The following is a 19576-nucleotide window of genomic DNA, read 5'->3' as shown; positions in this document are numbered from 1 at the left end:
ATGAATGATTTATATTCAGTTTTCTATTTGATAGGATCTAATGATTATGTGGTATTGAATTTAAAAAGTACGTTATAGATTTCTTTTAATTTCATTGAGAACTACATTTTAAACTGCAATAAACTAAAGGTCAGATTCAGAGAATAATTACCTCTTACTAGTGGTAACAGCAAAATAGTAATCAGAATTTACTACAGTTTTAAAAAGCTTTTACTAATATCAACAATGGCACTGGAGAAACAATGATACCAATCAAATTATTTATTTTCACCACGTTTGATGCTTTGAAATAAATGAAATTATTCCAGAAGTGAAAGTATATGCTTATTTGGCAGAAGACAGTAAAATCTGTTTCATTAATTAATAAATTGGCACACATGCTCCATTATTAGTGATACTGAAAGCTGAAATATTTTGTTTATCAATGGATAAATTTCTTATAATGACTTACTTCTGCAAAGCAAAGTACATGTCTTACATCCCAATTTCACCACAATGCATATTGTACTGTAAGTTAATATCAGTGCTGCTATTGATTCAATCACTTGTGATTGACTCAGTCATAAGTTCAGAGTCAACTGGGAAAATAATGATATTATGATCAGGATGCTGAGGTTGTCCTAACAGAATGAGGGCAAGCAAAAGTTAAAGTCAAGCTGTCAATCACTAAATTCCTTTAGAATGCCTTGATGCTCTATGAAGTTTTAAAATAGAGTGAACTTGGTTGCAACAGCTTTTGCTTCTCTGACAGCATATAATTTTTGATCATTACCATTTTCTATTTGATGCTTTCAGTATAAAAAGTGCATATACTTTTGGTATAAAATACCATTAATTTTAAACCTTGAAAAATTATTTTAAGATAAGGAGATAAAAATTTGGTGAAATTCTACCACTAATAACATTGGACAAAACAAGTGAGTTTATACAACAAAGATAATTAGTCTATGTAATAGACAATTTTTGTTTTTTCAGTTAATTGCTATTTTTGCCCCATAATATAAGCTTCTTGAGATCAGAAGCATATTTATTCCTCTTTGTTTCTTCAGCAAGGAAGACAATATATGACTTAAATATTTTGATTAGAATTGAATCAGGTTCTTAATCAAATTTCTGAAATGAGCCATGTTTCCGTTAGGACTATGAAGTAAACAAATCTGTGTAATTTTTGTGAGATTAAAAATAACAGGTCTTATGTTGGGGGCTTAGATCATTTGCTTTGTAGAACTTAACTACTCTTTATGCTCATGGCCACTAGCTATTTGGAGGAAGGATATTTATAAAAATGTAGAAAGTCCTTTAAGGTACATGATAATCTACATTAATTCTAAAGACTCATTTTTATGATCTTAAAAATTTCCAGCTCCTAAGCAGATCATTAACTGTTGCATATTTCCCCAGTCAACGAGATCTGTGCTGCCACCTCAGTAGAAGCACATTCCCTAGGATCCAGTTGTCAAGGGCCAATGGAAATAACAGAGGAATCTGAATGCCAGGGCTAGCAAGGACAGAATCAGCTGATTTGGTCTGTTAGATTCATATTCATCAGGTCTTCAACTAACTTCCAATGTGATGGGCAAAACAATGATTGATGCCAGTCTTCACCATTTCCAAAATCACATGACAAAAACCTTACCTATCCTACAAGTGTTTTATGAAAAATAAAATGAGATATAGGTCATGGTATTACAAGGAATTTAAAGTGTAACAATATGTAATTTATTAATATTGTATTATCATTATAATGACTAGCAATGAAGGTATCACACATATGAGCAATTAAGAATCAATTTTAAGGCTAACAATTGAGTGATCATAGTGTTAGCCTGAATCAGTTAGGAACTCCATTTAAAAACATATTTGCAGATTTTACGTATTTTACTTAACCTTAAAAGTCATGGTTAGAGAGAATTCCCCAAAATTATAAAAGAAAATTATCTGAAGTCATTATGGTGTTCTCTAATATTTGCTGCAAAAAATACTAGTGGTGGCCTTGAGTGCTCAGTTTTTTTATTCTTGCCTGGACTTGCAAGGATATATTTAGTAATATATGTAGAATGTTTGATTGTGTTTTGCACACACAGGCATTGACTCTTTGGAACTCAAAGGCAGGTATGTAAAAAATAAATGTTTGCTTCTTAATATTGGGGTTAATGATTACAATGTCTTATTGCTATAGGATTTCACTTCATTGGCTATTAATGGATTGTGAAGTATAGAGATTAAGTTGTCATTGTGAATTCAGTATACATCAGGATAACTGTTATACAACGAAGCCTTACTTTTAAAATAATTCAGAAGATGAATCTTTTGGTGACAAACATTTATAGCAATATATTTAGTGTTACCATTGTTTGAAAGAAAGGGGTGAGGGTTGGAACCCTTGTAGAGAGAGACAGTCCTCTGTGGATCCTGAGCGTCCCAGCATGTCCTCCCTGAGTGAGTGATTTTGCCTTCCCCTAATAGTATTTTCAGAAGTTTGTTTTTTTTTTTTAAATGGTAACAGTTTCACTGGGAAGCAATTGTCCATGGGTCTCTTGTGTTGCTGAATGTCTTATAAGCAAAGGCACAACTGCTTTTGTTCTGAACTATCTTTCAAGGATGTCTGAACAGCAAACAGCCTTGGTTAACAGAGATAGCATGTCCCCCAGCAGCTCCCCCTCACATCAAAGCAGAAGCAGGTTTGTTTAGAGCCTTGAGGAATAAAGTACCTCTCTGTGGAACAAGGGACCGGCATGCCTACTGATTTGTATTTTAAAATGTGGGTTCTGTGTAATATAACCCACTGTGTAGGCAGGTGTCACTTCTCTTAACATCAGCTCTTGGAAATTAAGGCTTGAGAAATCAAGCCAAATGCTGATGTTCTGGCTATTTTAATTGCCATGAGCAATAAACTGTTCTCTGTTTCTGACCTGAAGTTTTAGGTCTCCTGCAAATATCTCTGAAACTCTACCATGTTAACTTTCAGTTTGCAAGTAGAGTAAAATCTCAGGCCCTTCAGAGTTCTTAATAGTTATATCAGAAGCATCAGCCATTGAGAAGAACATATATGGGACGTTTTCACAAGTGATATTACCAGTCATATGGATGGAAGAGATTATAAAGAGGAATAAAAAGTATAAGATAAGCTGATCTAGAAGTTTGAAATGTAAATCATAAACATACTTCCATCTTTTCTCAAATGCTGGAAGGGATTACTATGCATAATACGTAAGTCAAGATTCTTGAAGATTTCTTCCAGTTGCATTTGTCCTTTTTGCTGTCACTATGTCACCATTCTGCTCTTTCTTTCCCCGTCAGGACTTAAGGACACTGGTGCAACTGAACTGACTTGAAGAGTGTGTGTGTGTGTGTGTGTGTGTGTGTGTGTGTCCTGGCATGAGAGCAAATCTCTCTCTTCATACAATTTTTTAACACATCTTATTACATGTACAAATGTTTAAAAAATCTTTAATCTCTTCATACTGCTCTGTTAAGCCTTGGGGTTTATTGTATATGTTTAAGAACTTTTTGGGAACTGGACTTAGTAGAATGGACTACAGAGCTCCCACCCAAACTTCAACAGGGTAGCCTTGAATTGCTTTACATACTATATTCTGAAAAGCACAAGGAAGAGTTCTTCAGATTAAAAAAAAAAATAGCAAATTTCTACCATAATGATTCAAAAACTCATTTTTTGAGTAAAACCAACATGTTTATGAGGCTTTACCTACTATTAGTCTGTTGACATTGATGACCATATATATTAGTTTTTCTGAAATTTGAAACTATCCATGTACAGTTTTCTCTAAATTTGAAAACTATCGATGTACAGTGTTCATCAGGCAGATACAGGATTATTTCTCTTTAGAAGACTGTAATCCTAAATTACCTCAGACCTCTTTAGAGGTATCTAAATTGTTGGAGGGAAGAAACAATATTTCAGTATGTTAATTCTACACTTTAAAATATTAGTATTCTAGATCTAACAGTAAAATGTCATTGAATGAAGAACATTTTGGCAGAGAAACAATTCTTAAAAAATATCAATTCCATTGAGATTAATCTATGAGCAGAAGATAAATAAAATGCATGAGTGTCTCACCCACACTAATAAGTTTGATCTGTTTTTGAGAACTTATCGGCATTTAGTTAGTCTTGTCAAAGGCAGTCATAATTAGAACCCAGTAATGTATGATTTGTAATGTTCACACCACTGCTTTGACTGTCTTACAGTTACCCGTATTCCAACTTCATTAAAAATATATTCCTCTGTAAATGGATTAAATGCTTCAACCAAAAGACATAGACTGGCTGAACGGATACAAAAACAAGACCCGTATATATGCTGTCTACAAGAGACCCACTTCAGACCTAGGGACACATACAGACTGAAAGTGAGGGGATGGAAAAAGATATTCCATGCAAATGGAAATCAAAAGAAAGCTGGACTAGCAATTCTCATATCAGACAAAATAGACTTTAAAACAAAGACTATGACAAGAGACAAAGAAGGACACAACATAATGATCAAGGGATCAATCCAAGAAGAAGACAAAACAATTGTAAATATTTATGCACCCAACATAGGAGCACCTCAATACATAAGGTAAATACTAACAGCCATAAAAGGGGAAAACAACAGTAACACAATCATAGTAGGGGATTTTAACACCACTTTCACCAATGGACAGATCATCCAAAATGAAAATAAATAAGGAAACACAAGCTTTAAATGATACATTAAACAAGATGGACTTAATTGATATTTATAGGACATTCCATCCAAAAACAACAGAATACATATTCTTCTCAAGTGCTCATGGAACATTCTCCAGGATAAATCATATCTTGGGGCACAAATCAATCCTTGGTAAATTTAAGAAAATTGAAATCGTATCAAGTATCTTTTCTGACCACAACGCTATGAGACTAGATATCAATTACAGGAAAAAATCCATAAGAAATACAAACACATAGAGGCTAAACAACACACTACTTAATAACCAAGAGATCACTGAAGAAATCAAAGAGGAAATCAAAGAACACCTAGAAATAAATGACAATGAAAACACAATGACCCAAAACCTATGGGATGCAGCAAAAGCAGTTCTGAGAGGGAAGTTCATAGCTATACAAGCCTACCTTAAGAAACAAGAAACATCTCAAATAAACAACCTAACCTTACACCTAAAGCAATTAGAGAAAGAAGAACAAAAAAACCCCAAAGTTAGCAGAAAGAAAGAAATCATAAAGATCAGATCAGAAATAAATGAAAAAGAAATGAAGGAAACGACAGCAAAGATCAATAAAACTAAAAGCTGGTTCTTTGAGAAGATAAACAAAATTGATAAACCATTAGCCAGACTTATCAAGAGAAAAAGGGAGAAGACTCAAATCAATAGAATTAGAATGAAAAAGGAGAAGTAACAACTGACACTGCAGAAATACAAAGGATCATGAGAGATTACTACAAGCAACTTTATGCCAATAAAATGGACAACCTGGAAGAAATGGGCACATTCTTAGAAATGCACAACCTTCAGAGACTGAACCAAGAAGAAATAGAAAATATGAACAGACCAATCACAAGCATTGAAATTGAAACTGTGATTAAAAGCCTTCCAACAAACAAAAGCCCAGGACAAGATGGCTTCACAGGCAAAATCTATCAAACAGTTAGAGAAGAGGTAACACCTATCCTTCTCTAACTCTTCCAAAATATAGCAGAGGGAGGAACACTCCCAAATTCATTCTACAAGGCCACCATCACTCTGATACCAAAACCAGACAAAGATGTCACAAAGAAAGAAAACTACAGGCCAATATCACTGACGAACATAGATGCAAAAATCCTCAACAAAATACTAGCAAACAGAATCCAACACCACATTAAAAGGAACATACACTATGATCAAGTGGGGTTTACCCCAGGAATGCAAGGATTCTTCAATATATGCAAATCAAACAACATGATACACCATAGTAACAAATTGAAGGAGAAAAACCATATGATCATCTCAATAGATGCAGAGAAAGCTTTTGACAAAATTCAACACCCATTTTTCATAAAAACCCTCCAGAAAGTAAGCATGGAGGGAACTTTCCTCAACATAATAAAGGCCATATAGGACAAACCCACAGCCAACATCGTCCTCAATGGTGAAAAACTGAAACCATTTCCACTAAGATCAGGAACAAGACCAGGTTGCTGACTCTCACCACTATTATTCAACATAGTTTTGGAAGTTTTAGGCACAGCAATCAGAGAAGGAAAAGAAATAAAAGGAATCCAAATTGGAAAAGAAGAAGTAAAGCTGTCACTGTTTGCAGATGACATGATACAATACATAGAGAATCCTAAAGATGCTACCAGAAAACTACTAGAGCTAATCAATGAATTTGGTAAAGTAACAGGATACAAAATTAATGCACAGAAAGCTCTTGCATTCCTATACACTAATGATGAAAAATCTGAAAGTGAAATTAAGAAAACACTTTCATTTACCATTGCAACAAAAAGAGTAAAATATCTAGGAATAAACCTACCTAAGGAGACAAAAGACCTGTATGCAGAAAATTATAAGACACTGATGAAATAAATTAAAGATGATACAAATAGATGGAGAGATATACCATGTGCTTGGATTGGAAGAATCAACATTGTGAAAATGACTCTACTACCCCAAGCAATCTACAGATTCAAGGCAATCCCCATCAAACTACCAATGGCATTTTTCACAGAACTAGAACAAAAAATTTCACAATTTGTATAGAAACACAAAATACCCCGAATAGCCAAAGCAATCTTGAGAAAGAAAAACGGAGCTGGAGGAATCAGGCTCCCTGACTTCAGACTCTACTACAAAGCTATAGTAATCAAGACAGTATGGTACTGGCACAAAAACAGAAATAGAGATCAATGGCACAGGATAGAAAGCCCAGAGATAAACCCACACACATATGGTCACCTTATCTTTGATAAAGGATGCAAGAATATACAGTGGAGAAAAGACAGGCTCTTCGATAAGTGGTGCTGGGAAAACTGGACAGCTACATGTAAAAGAATGAAATTAGAATACTCCCTAACACCATACACAAAAATAAACTCAAAATGGATTATAGACCTAAATGTAAGGCCAGACACCATCAAACTCTTAGAGGAAAACATAGGCAGAACACTCTATGACATGAATCACAGCAAGATCCTTTTTGACCCGCCTCCTAGAGAAATGGAAATAAAAACAAAAATAAACAAATGGGACCTAATGAGACTTAAAAGCTTTTGCACAGCAAAGGAAACCATAAACAAGACCAAAAGACAACCCTCAGAATGAGAGAAAATATTTGCAAATGAAGCAACGGACAAAGGATTAATCTCCAAGATTTACAAGCAGCTCATGCAGCTCAATAACAAAAAGACAAACAACCCAATCCAAAAATGGGCATAAGACCTAAATAGACATTTCTCCAAAGAAGATATACAGATTGCCAACAAACACATGAAAGATTGCTCAACATCATTAATCATTAGAGAAATGCAAATCAAAACTACAATGAGATATCATCTCACACCGGTCAGAATGGCCATCATCAAAAAATCTAGAAACAATAAATGCTGGAGAGGGTGTGGAGAAAAGGGAACCCTCTTGCACTGTTGGTGGGAATGTAAATTGATACAGCCACTATGGAGAACAGTATGGAGGTTCCTTTAAAAACTAACAATAGAACTACCATACGACCCAGCAATCCCACTACTGAACATATACCCCGAGAAAACCATAATTCAAAAAGAGTCATGTACCACAATGTTCATTGCAGCTCTATTTACAATAGCCAGGACATGGAAGCAACCTAAGTGTCCATCAATAGATGAATGGTTAAAGAAGATTTGGCACGTATATACAATGGAATATTACTCAGTTATAAAAAGGAACGAAACTGAGTAATTTGTAGTGAGGTAGATGGACCTAGAGACTCATACAGAGTGAAGTAAGTCAGAAAGAGAAAAACAAATACCGTATGCTAACACATATATATGGAATTTAAAAAAAAAAAAGAGAAAATGGTCCGAAGAACCTAGGTGCAAGACGGGAATAAAGATGCAGACTTACTAGAGAATGGACTTGAGGATATGGGGAGGGAGAAGGGTAAGCTGGGACAAAGTGAGAGAGTGGCATGGACATATATACACTACCAAATGTAAAATAGATAGCTAGTGGGAAGCAGCCGCATAGCACAGGGAGATCAGCTCGGTGCTTTGTGACCACCTAGAGGGGTGGGATAGGGAGGGTGGGAGGGAGGGAGATGCAAGAGGGAAGAGATATGTATATGTATAACTGATTCACATATGTATATGTATGATTCACTTTGTTATAAAGCAGAAACTGACATACCATTGTAAAGCAATTATACTCTAATAAAGATGCTTAAAAAAATACATTTCTGTCATATTTTGTAATTTTTTTTACTAATTTTTCCTAAGAATGTAAAAATCCTATACCAACATTAACTTCTAAAGCTTTATATTATATTAGGTTTATAATTCTCACTTTGGAATGTTTAGCAGCTGTTTCTTTTGCCATCATAATTACTCAACTCTGATTTTCACTTGCATGCCAAAAATAGAGGATTACTGTGAGATCTTAACTGTAAATGAAAGAAGAGTTCGGTTCTCATTAGTCACTAGACCCATGGATCTTACTATATATTAATCATTTTTTTCAGTCATAAAATTCTTTTAAAGTTTAGTGAATTCAAAATAATATTCAAAACTTTGGCAAAGCATGAAATTTGTCCTAAACCATTAAGAATTTCTACTTCAACAATTATAAACAAAAATATATTTAAGTAGAAACAAAAACACACTAAAAAGATGTAATGGTCAAAAGTTCAGCATGTCAAACACTGTTCATATGATAAACTGACAGATGAAATCACAGTTATAGGCATCTGATAGCCACTAATAACCACCTAACATCCACAAGAAGTTTCTCAGATATTTTTAAAAGGGCATTCCATTTAAAACTAAATATACTTTAAAATATTCATTGTAAACTTTTAACCATTGGATCTTTCTCAAACACCTTGGATACTTCTGTTGTTCTTAGAAACAATCTTTCTTCTTTTTAAAAATACGATGGGCTTCCCTGGTGGCACAGTGGTTAAGAATCCACCTGCCAATGCAGGGGACACGGGTTCGAGCCCTGGTCCGGGAAGATCCCACATGTCGCGGAGCAACTATAAGCTGTGCACCACAACTACTGAGCCTGTGCTCTAGAGCCCACGAGCCACAACTACAGAAGCCCACCCCCGACAACTGCTGAAGCCCGCACGCCTAGAGCCCGTGCTCTGCAACAAGAGAAGCCACTGCAATGAGAAGGCCGTGTACCACAATAAAGAGTAGCCCCCATTCACTACAACTAGAGAAAGCCCGCGCGCAGCAACAAAGACCCAACACAGCCAAAAATAATAAATAAATTAAATAAATAAATTTATTAAAAAATTATGAAAACTTACACTGATTTGCCTCAATCTATCCAATTAATTAGAGCCAAGAATAGAATCCAAAACTTTTACATTTATTCCAATATTTGGTGTACTTTTCCAGCTATAATAGTCATTGTAGCATGACAAGTTATTGTCATCCAATCAGCAAAATAACTAAGTCCTCAGGGACCATCTCAATTTGTATCAATATTAATCCTGCTGCTTCTAAGAATGGGGTTATATGGCAAAACCAATGAACTTTGTGATAGTAAGCAAGTTTTCTTGTTTCATTGGTTGAAAAATGATTTCTTTGTTTAGGAACTGTGTTGTATGAATATCACAATGTTAAATAAAGTATTTAATAAGTCAATAAGGGTGATGCTGAAAGAATTTGGGGCAGGCAAAAACATCTATACCCTGAATCACCATTTTAATGAATTATTTATTGTCCCTACCCTTCTCCCCTATGTGATGGAAGGAAGAGATTAAATATAATTCAACTACCATCAGGAATCAGGGTGGTCCTCTTGGGAAATGACATCCTATTAGGAATTTAGCATTAGTCTTTGCAGCTGGAGATTAGTTACTCAGCTACACAGGCCCTATTTAAGGGAAGTCCTTAGTGACTTCATGCATAACATTCATCCTTTCTGAATTTTCATGGAAAATTACCTTCCACCATTGACACGTACCTCTTACAAATAGTTTTAAAGGTTATTTGCTATGTCTTGACCACCATGATCTAATTTCCATGATATCAGTCTGGTAATATAGTATTATGTTCAAAGGGATGGTAAAACAATCAAGTTTCCTGTGTACTACGCTATGACATAGGACAGAGCTGACATATTCCTGAGGTAATACTGTGAAGATGTGCTGTCCTCAGTGCCTTATGAAAGCAAACTCTCTGGTGGCCCTTCCTAATTAAAACATAGATGCAAGCATTTACCATATTAATAGCTTTTTACCGCCTACTGACCTTCGTGGTATTTGTTACAGTATGCAGATCGCATCTGAAACGACAGTTGCAATGGAGGCAATTTCTAACTGTTTCCAACAATTCCCTTTCTTTCTCCAGCACTGATATTTCTTCACAGCCAAAGTAGCATTTTCAATGGAGATAAGTTAGAACTCACTATTCTTACATCTTTCAAGTCTTTGATGTTGGCATCATTCTTTGAGATTGCATCATGGATAATGTTCTTTTTTTTTTTTTTCTTTTTGGATATAATGGGATCAGAGACCTCCACTTTTCCTTTGTACCATAACAGCCTTTACTCCATGGGCCAGGAAACCAATGTAGGAATTCTGTCAGCTATGGAGATATGTAAAGTATATACCTGGAATTTGGGAAGATAACTACAGAATGTTTTTGCAAGTTTACCAAGCCCACTAAAAGATGGATTCAGGCCAACATATAATTTCTCAACTGACCTCCATAAGCCCCCATTCTGAGTGAAAGTGTGCAGTGGCCTTTTGGATGATCAAAACTTCATGTCAGTTCACAGCTGTGCACTGAGTAACACTTAAAAGGTCTCAATACTTCTCTTTGTCCAAAGCAAGTTACCCTGAAAATGTTCACAGGACCCCAGGGGAAAACCAGGAAGATTATCTCCATTACATATTTGCATTTTTGTTACGAGGATACACCTTTAAGGAAACCCAGTTTCTCCTTTACTCCAGGATCTCTAGAGTCTACCTGTCGGTTCTAATCTGGGAATTAGGTAAGAAGCCCTTGATTCTCCAACTTGGTGCCTCACCTCAAGTGTCTTCATTCCACTTAGATTTGTTTGTATTTCTTGCTTTTTCTACTATACTTATTTTAAAAATTACTAGATTTCCTTTTGTGTCAGTCAGGGTTCAATCAGAGGAGCTGAACCAGTGAGATAGTTATTATAGAAAATGACTTATGGAAGTAGGGGGGTTGACTAAATAGTCTTTGCAAGGATGTTGCTTTTTTTTTTTTTTTGATAAACTTATTTATGTTATTTATTTATTTTTGGCTGCATTGGCTCTTTGTTGCTGTGCGCAGGCTTTTCTCTAGTTGCCGCGAGCGGGGGCCACTCTTCATTGCGGTGCATGGGCTTCTCATTGCGGTGGCTTCTCTTGTTGCGGAGCACAGGCTCTAGAGCACAGGCTTCAGTAGTTGTGGCACACGGGCTCTAGAGCGCAGGCTCAGTAGATATGGCGCACGGGCTTAGTGGCTCTGTGGCATGTGGGATCTTCCCGGATGAGGGCTCGAACCCGTGTCCCCTGCATTGGCAGGCGGATTCTTAACCACTGAGCCACCAGGGAAGCCCCGCAAGTATGTTTTTGTTTCTAATGCTGGAGACTGAAGTCCACAGGCAGGAAGAGAAGATAATAGAAATCTGGAACCACAGGAGGACAGACTGAAAATCATACTGTTTCTTGTTACCTCTGACCTCAGTGATGAAGGCATCCTACAGAAACCAGAGCCCTTTGTTATGGAGTTGAACATATGTACACTACCCTTAGCCCAGGAGCCAGAGAAAATGAAGGAAGACCAGGGAGAAGGGAAAGCAACTGAAGAGCCCCTCTTGGGAGCATGATTAGTTAGGGTGAGTAAATAACCTATGAAGAATTCTCTACAGATAGCTTCTCTCTCTAAGTACTGTCATTTCTTCCTGCATTATGTTCCAGTTAAGTTCCAATATCTCAACTTTATTTAACGTAAGCCAATATTGAGTCCAGATTTCAGTTATCTACCAAGTAATTAGAGATATCTATCACTGCTCAAGCTGCAATCCATATTAATTGTTTGACTCCATATAATGTTATGATTTTTCCTCCCTAACGTAACACATGTATAATATTTTTGTACATGAATTACATGAAGTCCCAGGTTTTTGTTGATATAAATAGTAGAATAAAAACCAAATGATTTGCCAGATTTTTGTCCATTTCCTCTCAAGTCATAATTCATCTTAATTCTTCTGAGGGTATGGCTCAGGAAGATCTGAGAGATGGTACTTGTGGATCTTAAAAACATCAGCATCCCCTTGAAATGCATCTGCTTCAAATGAGGTTATTAAAGAGTCTTAAAGCAAAGGAATGCTAACAATCTCCATTAGAGCAAGAGATTTTTTTCTTTTTAAAAGCAAAGTTAAAGAGGATTGGAGGTGGTGGTATAAGTAATCATAATCTATCAGAATCCCTACAAATTCCATCATTCCAATTTTTTCTAATCATCATTCTCACTTTCACTTAAGAGCTCCAGAGAGGTTCTGAATTTCATTTGCATTGTAATCTTTTACTTGAAAAGTCAAAAATTTGTGTTTTTTCTTTATGTCTCCATGGCTATAGGAGATTAAAAAATCCTTTTGGGTCAGTTTTAGAAGCTCATAGAATCATTCATCTTCTTTATGTAAAAATATCTCTTCTTGTCTTTCCTCTGCCATGCATGACTTTGTTCTCTCATGCTCTTCTTTCTACATCAATTTTTAAAACAATTTTTATGGATTTCAAGGTGGGATATGTATTTAATTCATTAATGAAGGAAATATGAAAGAAAAGTTATCAGGTGATAATAGAAAATACAACAAGGTGGGGATGGGGATGTCATATTTTAATATTTTCTCATGTATGTTCAATAATTCATGTACTATTTAAGTGTACTGATTGTCAATATTGTTGGCATAATTGTAATTCTAAGATGGCCCTAAAGATTTTCACATTGGTGTAAATGTCTTGTGTAATTTCCTCATATTGAGTGTGTTCAGAACCTGTGAATTTGATGGATTATCACTCTCATGATTATGTTATGTTAGATGACAAAGGAGATTTTACAGATGTAAATAGAGTTAAGGTTACTAATCAGCTGACCTTGAGTGAATCAAAAGGAAATTATGTGGATGGGCCTGTCTCTATGAGCTCTTTAAATCACAGTGAGAAGAAATAAGTTTCAAAGCCTTAAAGGAGCAACCACCATATTATGATGAACACAGGAAACCACAGGCTGCCTCTCAATGCTGAGAATGGGCTCTGACTAACAACCAGTAAGAAAGTTGGAACCTCAGTCCTATAATCCAAAGAAACTAAGCTCTAATCACACCTTGAATGAGCTGGGAAGGGGAACTTATGCTTCAGATATAGCAGCCCCAGCCAACATGAGCGAAGAAGTCGGCTAGATAGTGCCAGGCTCCTGACCAATCGAAACTGGGAGATAATATATTTGTGTTGTTTTAAGCCACTTAGTTTGTGATATTTGGCACAGAGCAATTAAAAAAAAAAAGAATGCAATTAGTTAAGATATAAATCATGATACTAGGCAAGGAAAATGATTCTAAAATACTGCTCATGAACATATTTAATGGAATTATTGCTTTAGGTCATTCTACAATCGACTGATTCTAGTATTACAAGATTTTAGAAGATGCACACTGGTCAACATCTTTTAAACGATATTATTTAAAACATATGGCAGAGCCACTAACACCAGGGCAGATATTACTTAGCATACTGAGTAGCTTTGTTACTAAAAGACTTTAGACAAAGTTAAAATACATGAAAAATTAAAAGACATGACAAAGATCTCAATTATCAATTTGTTGATGGATAAATCCCTTTTTCCCAGTTTTCCTCTAAATATTCTCTGATGTAAACGTCTATACTGCTGTCTTTTTTCTTATTGCCCTACCTCCAAAATTTACACTGTAACCTCTGAAAACATAATTTCATTATTAACAAACCACCCAATATCTCATTTAACACAGAAGGCTGTCACTCTCATGATTTGTTATTTTACCTTAACTAAACCCTGGTTCTTTCCTTAATTCCTTCCTCTCTATCCCTCCTAAATTTCTGTCTAGGATATTGAGGGTTACCTCTTCCTGTTTAAAGCCTTCTCGTTGTGTGACTGTAGCCCATCCTAAATTCTTCTCCCTGTGTGTCCTTTATTGCAATATCTCTTGACGTTTGTAGAAAATAGCTTCACTGATCACTCCTTTTCTTTTGTGTTCATTCCTATTTTAACTGGCTCCCTTCTCTCAGCATGAACATTCCTGAAGTCTCTCTCTTTGATTCACCCCTGCCAAATTGGACCCTGTCTTGACTCTACAGTTCCCTGGATATACTCTCCAGTTTCTCGCCTCTCTCCCAAAGTTCATATAGTAGCAAGGGACACATATTATGTCCACCATATCACATCCGTTAAACTCCTAGATGCACTGAAGTTTGACTTATCTCACTAGGTCACCAAAAATGTCCTGCTAAGATCATGATGCGTTTCCTAATGAATACTAACAGCTCTTTTCATGGGCTAAGATTAGCTTTAGTATTAAAAATTCTGTTGAAACAACAACATTCATTCAGCTATGAAGAATAGACAATAACCCAGGCTTTTTGAGGCTTCATCTCAACAAATCCTTCTGTGACAAGCATACCAAAGTCGGAGGGCGCGGGGAGTTGGGCAATTACTGGCTTTCTCTTGGAAGTAATATGTCTCTATTATTCACATTTCACTGATCAAATGAGTCTGCTGACCATGCCTAACTCATAGAGAATGAGGAGTACAATCCTCCCATGTGCCCAAGGGAAGAGAGAATTGGATATTAGTAAACAGTACTGATGTCTTCAAGTGCCAATGTTATTAGATATCTCTTTATCTTTAAAAAAACTAATTTTTCCTGATAATCACTTTCTTTGTCCACCCTTTAAGCTTGCTTACCACCATTATTCCTAGTTCAGATTAATACCACTTCACTTGGCATGATTTTCCTGAGAAATTCTCTCCATTCTCATGCCTTCCTCCAACACCTGTGAGCTGATGACTCAAAATCTTATTTCCAACCCAGCTGTCTCCTTACAGCCTTACATGTGCTTGTCCACCTGTCAACTGGGAATCTTTACTTTCATACTCAATTTAACTAGAACATAAAATCAAGTTATCTGTCTAAAACTTAAATTGACCTTATTCTTATTTAAATGACATAATTACAACATTACTATCTCTGTCTTAAGCCAATGCAGTAACTTCCAAAATCTCTGTTGTTTCCAGTCTTATCCCCCTTGGATCCATTTACATTACAGCCGAGAGTGATCCGTCAAAAAGAAAAAAAAATCTGACCATGTTGCTGTCATAAAAAAAATTCTGTAAATATTTCCTAGCTTCCCATTATGTATAGGTTACTTCTTAAACTTCCTAACAAACTATTTCATAACCCGGCACTTACTGCTCCATTCAAACTCTTTATTTTTTAATCCCAGTTTCACACTTTTTAACTAGCTGCACAAAATTGCTTGTATTGCTTCGCCTATACTATGCTGTTTGTTGCCACAGTCATTCACTTTTGTGTCATTTTCTTTCTGAAATGTCCTTGAGCTTTCCCTATTTAACTTCTCTTCATCCTTTAAAAATCAGATTAGGTACGACTTCTCTCACCAACACATCCTCCAGGTCCTCTCTTCTCATGACAGTCCATGAATTTCTCTGATACTGAGCCATAAGAGTTCTGAGAAATAAGAGTTTATCGGTGTAACAGAACTTCTTCAGGAAAGAGACTTTGCTTTATTCATCTTTGATTCTAAACTGCTTCTCACCATTCCTGTTAATGATATAAAGATAGCAAATACTTAATGACTGAATGAATTCAGAGTGAACAGAGATTCTTTTTCAAAATAGTGTTAAAGTACCTGTGGAACAATGTTATCGATAATCTTTATGATCTTGATCTTTTAAAAATCTTCAAAAATCCATTTTATCAAGTTTTATCAAGTTCATGATAGAGAACCAATGAATATCTGGAAATCCCAATATGGGTAGGAGATTTGATAGACCCAGCAGTATATTCTGGTACCAATTTGGTCCAAATAATACACTTCTCCTTTCTCATTAAAAGGCACAAAATTTATCTTGTCACCTTACCTCAAACTAGAATCTTGAGTTTTAGCTCAGGTGGCTCTTGCTTTCTTGTCCTCTATACTCAATCAATGGCCATGGCTTTTGTTATATCTCTTAAGGATTAAAAATTCTTTACATTTTCTCTATCAATATAGTCAATTTCTATATTCATTTCATCATATCATATATCACCTGGATTTATTCAATATCTGTCAAAATATTATCCCTGTTTTCCAGTTTGCCCACTCAAATTCATCATCCACATTTTTCCTCTTCTTATCTCTCCAAATGAAGATCTGATGCTGTATGACTTACTCTTTAAAGTGCTTGGTGTCCAGAGATCTGTAGAACCCAGGTGGGAGAGTATTCCAAGTGAAGGTTGAAAGTTGAATTTTCCTCTAGGATGTGGCCCGGAAATCCCTGGCCTCAGCGAGCCCAGATTGCAAACAAGTGAGCTGATTCTTCACTACTGGGAAGGTTGGAAGTAGACAAATACCAAAGAGCAGAAAGGACTCTTCCATTTATCTCAGGAGAGTGGTGACAGTCTGCCCTTAATCCACAGCTCCCCAGACAAGGAGTCCCATTTGCCTCAGAAACCCTGAGAATTCTGTTCATGGGAGACATTCAAACATTCAATCTAAGTCTCAATTTACTGGTAGAGTAAAATTGCAGCTTACTTGATAGACCTCAGGAACCACAGAGAGAAACATAAGATGGAAAGTTTGAAACACATGGCAAGAGAGAAAGACCTGCTGGAGGAGACAGATGGACACCTGATTTGTTTTAAGCACTTAGGAAGACACACTCAGAAAATGGATTAAATGAGAAGAAATTGAGACTGAAATTAGTGACTTAACAAGTTCAGGAAAATTAGCAAGAAAAGAATAGGAGTTTCAAAGGGAGGAAAATGGACAGATAGAGGATCAGGAATAACAGAACACTTGATTGAAGGCAATTCTCTGAGTTGAATGAAGCATGTGTCTTCATATTGAGAGAGGTCATTGAGTTCCAGGCTGTACTGATGAGAAAGAACACCTATCTTGATAAAACACATCATCTCTAACAATAGAGAAATAATTTTATAATTCTCTATATGTAAAGATAAGCTACAAGCAGAGGAAAATAAATCTGACTGACATCTTTGTACTCCCCACAGCTAAATGCAGAATACCACTTATGAACTACTGAAAGAAAAGGATTTCAGCCCAGGAATTCCAAATTTACTAACGATGTCATTTGCATCTCAGATGCACAAAGATGTTTGAAGAGATGCCAGAATTCAAAAGCGTATTCCTCAACTATCATGCCTAAGAAAAATGTTTGGAAATAAAAATTTTTAAAAAAACTACCACCAAACCAAACATTAACCAAAACAAGACCTCAAAATATAGCAATGAAGAGAAGATGGAATAGTAGATTAATAGTGCTTATGAACATTGGTATAAATAAACTTGATATTTATACAACTTACACATGTGTGTCTGTGTAAATAAGTATACATAATATATAATGTATATTATTGATATATATTGTTTCTATATTTATATTTATTTTGTTTTATATACATTTATGTGTAATATATAATATTATATAATTATATACACATTTATTTATTTATTTATAGAATAACTCAAAATGAATGAATGTATACTTTCTGGTATTGCTTGAGAACAGCATATGACTCACAGAAAGATAGTTCTAGTAAGAACTATACTATCTTAGTCAAAATCCAAGATAGGCATGAAGCATGAGAAAAAGGAAGTTCAAGTTGTTCCATAGATCTCATTGTGTGAATGGGGAAATGGGGAGACTTTTAAAGTATTCTCAATATAGTTTTCTATACAGAAATGTAGTAAGAGAGAATTAAAGAGCATGAGGCAGTATAAACAGTGCCTTTCAGTGAGAGAAGCAATTGTTAACTTGTAATAAGAGTAAAATCATCTGATAAAGAGAGAGGAATGGTAAATGTCAATTCATGGGAAAGAAATGCAGTAAAAAAATCCAAATTAACAGTGGTTGAAAATAGGAACTGATAAAGTCAGCACAGATAAAGGAATCTCTGATATAAAATAAGCAATAAACTTGAAGAAAAACAAGTATATGAATACTTAAATTAAAAATGAAAGAACTGAATTAATTGATAAACTTTACTTATGATTTCAACATCTTAATAAAAAATACATTTCAGATAAAATAAAAACAATTCAACTTTAAAGCAGGTAGGACATAAAAATTCAAGTAAGGTATTTCAGGTGTTGAGTGAAAAGAAACAGATACATGCTATAAAATATGTGAACCTAGAAGAATCAGATGACCAAACAATTGAGAGTTATGGGATTGTGATGACTTATTTTAATAAATTATAACAACACAGCAATAATGTAACCCAACTTTAGAATTATAAAATCAGAGACCACTACATCTATATGGCAGTGGAGTATGGAAATATTGATCTTAATAGTTGGCTTAAAAAGAAACAAAAATCCAGCATCACAGGAATACTAGATAAAATGAAAAAATATGTTGGGACCCTTCACATAATTTATCAACATGGCATTTTTCACAGCGACCTGAAACCTGTTAACTTTCTGATGGAATGCTAAAGCTAATTGATTTTTTGGGTTGCAAACTTTATATAACCATCCAGGCACAACATGCATTGATTAATATTGTAAGGTTGGTACAGTTAATTATAGATTACCAGAAATAATCGAAAATATATTTTCCTCAAGAGAAAACAGAAATCAAAATCAAAGTTAAGCCTTCAAAGTGATGTTTGATCTTTAGGATCCATTCTCTATTAATGACTTATGGGAAAATGCCATTTCAGCATGTAAATATATTTCTAATCCATGTGCAGATTTCTAAACAATTTTAGATTGTTTAGATTTAGATTTTATATTTAGATTTCCAAGCTATTTATCTTAACCATAAAATTAAATTTCCTGAAATGTTAGATAAATTTCTTTTAGATATGAGGAAGCGTGGCTTAATAAGGGGCTCTAAACAGGAGTATATCCATTTCTGAGCTCCTGGTGCCGTATATGATCAATTTCAAATTCACCAAAGTACTGAGATGGATAAGAGAACCACCAAAGAAATAAAACATATCCTGAACCAACTTGTTGGTCCAAATTCTCCTAAGTCCATTTTGAAAGTTGTTAGAACTTTATGTTAGTAGAGTAGTGTTGAAAGTAATGATTCATCTTCATCATCTAAGCCTTTTGGAAAAAAATGTGTAGAAATGGC

The 19576-nt window shown here is 35.2% G+C and overlaps 1 pseudogene; it reads left to right on the top strand.

Moving 5' to 3' along the window:
- The window catches only part of LOC133092937 (dual specificity protein kinase TTK-like), a 156858-nt pseudogene extending 137653 nt beyond the window's left edge, over positions 1 to 19205 (top strand).
- Positions 19206 to 19576: the final 371 nt, after the last annotated feature.

The sequence above is a fragment of the Eubalaena glacialis genome, chromosome 6 (genome assembly GCF_028564815.1).
Source record: "Eubalaena glacialis isolate mEubGla1 chromosome 6, mEubGla1.1.hap2.+ XY, whole genome shotgun sequence".
Lineage (NCBI taxonomy): Eukaryota > Metazoa > Chordata > Mammalia > Artiodactyla > Balaenidae > Eubalaena > Eubalaena glacialis.
This window is presented reverse-complemented; position numbering and strand designations above follow the sequence as displayed.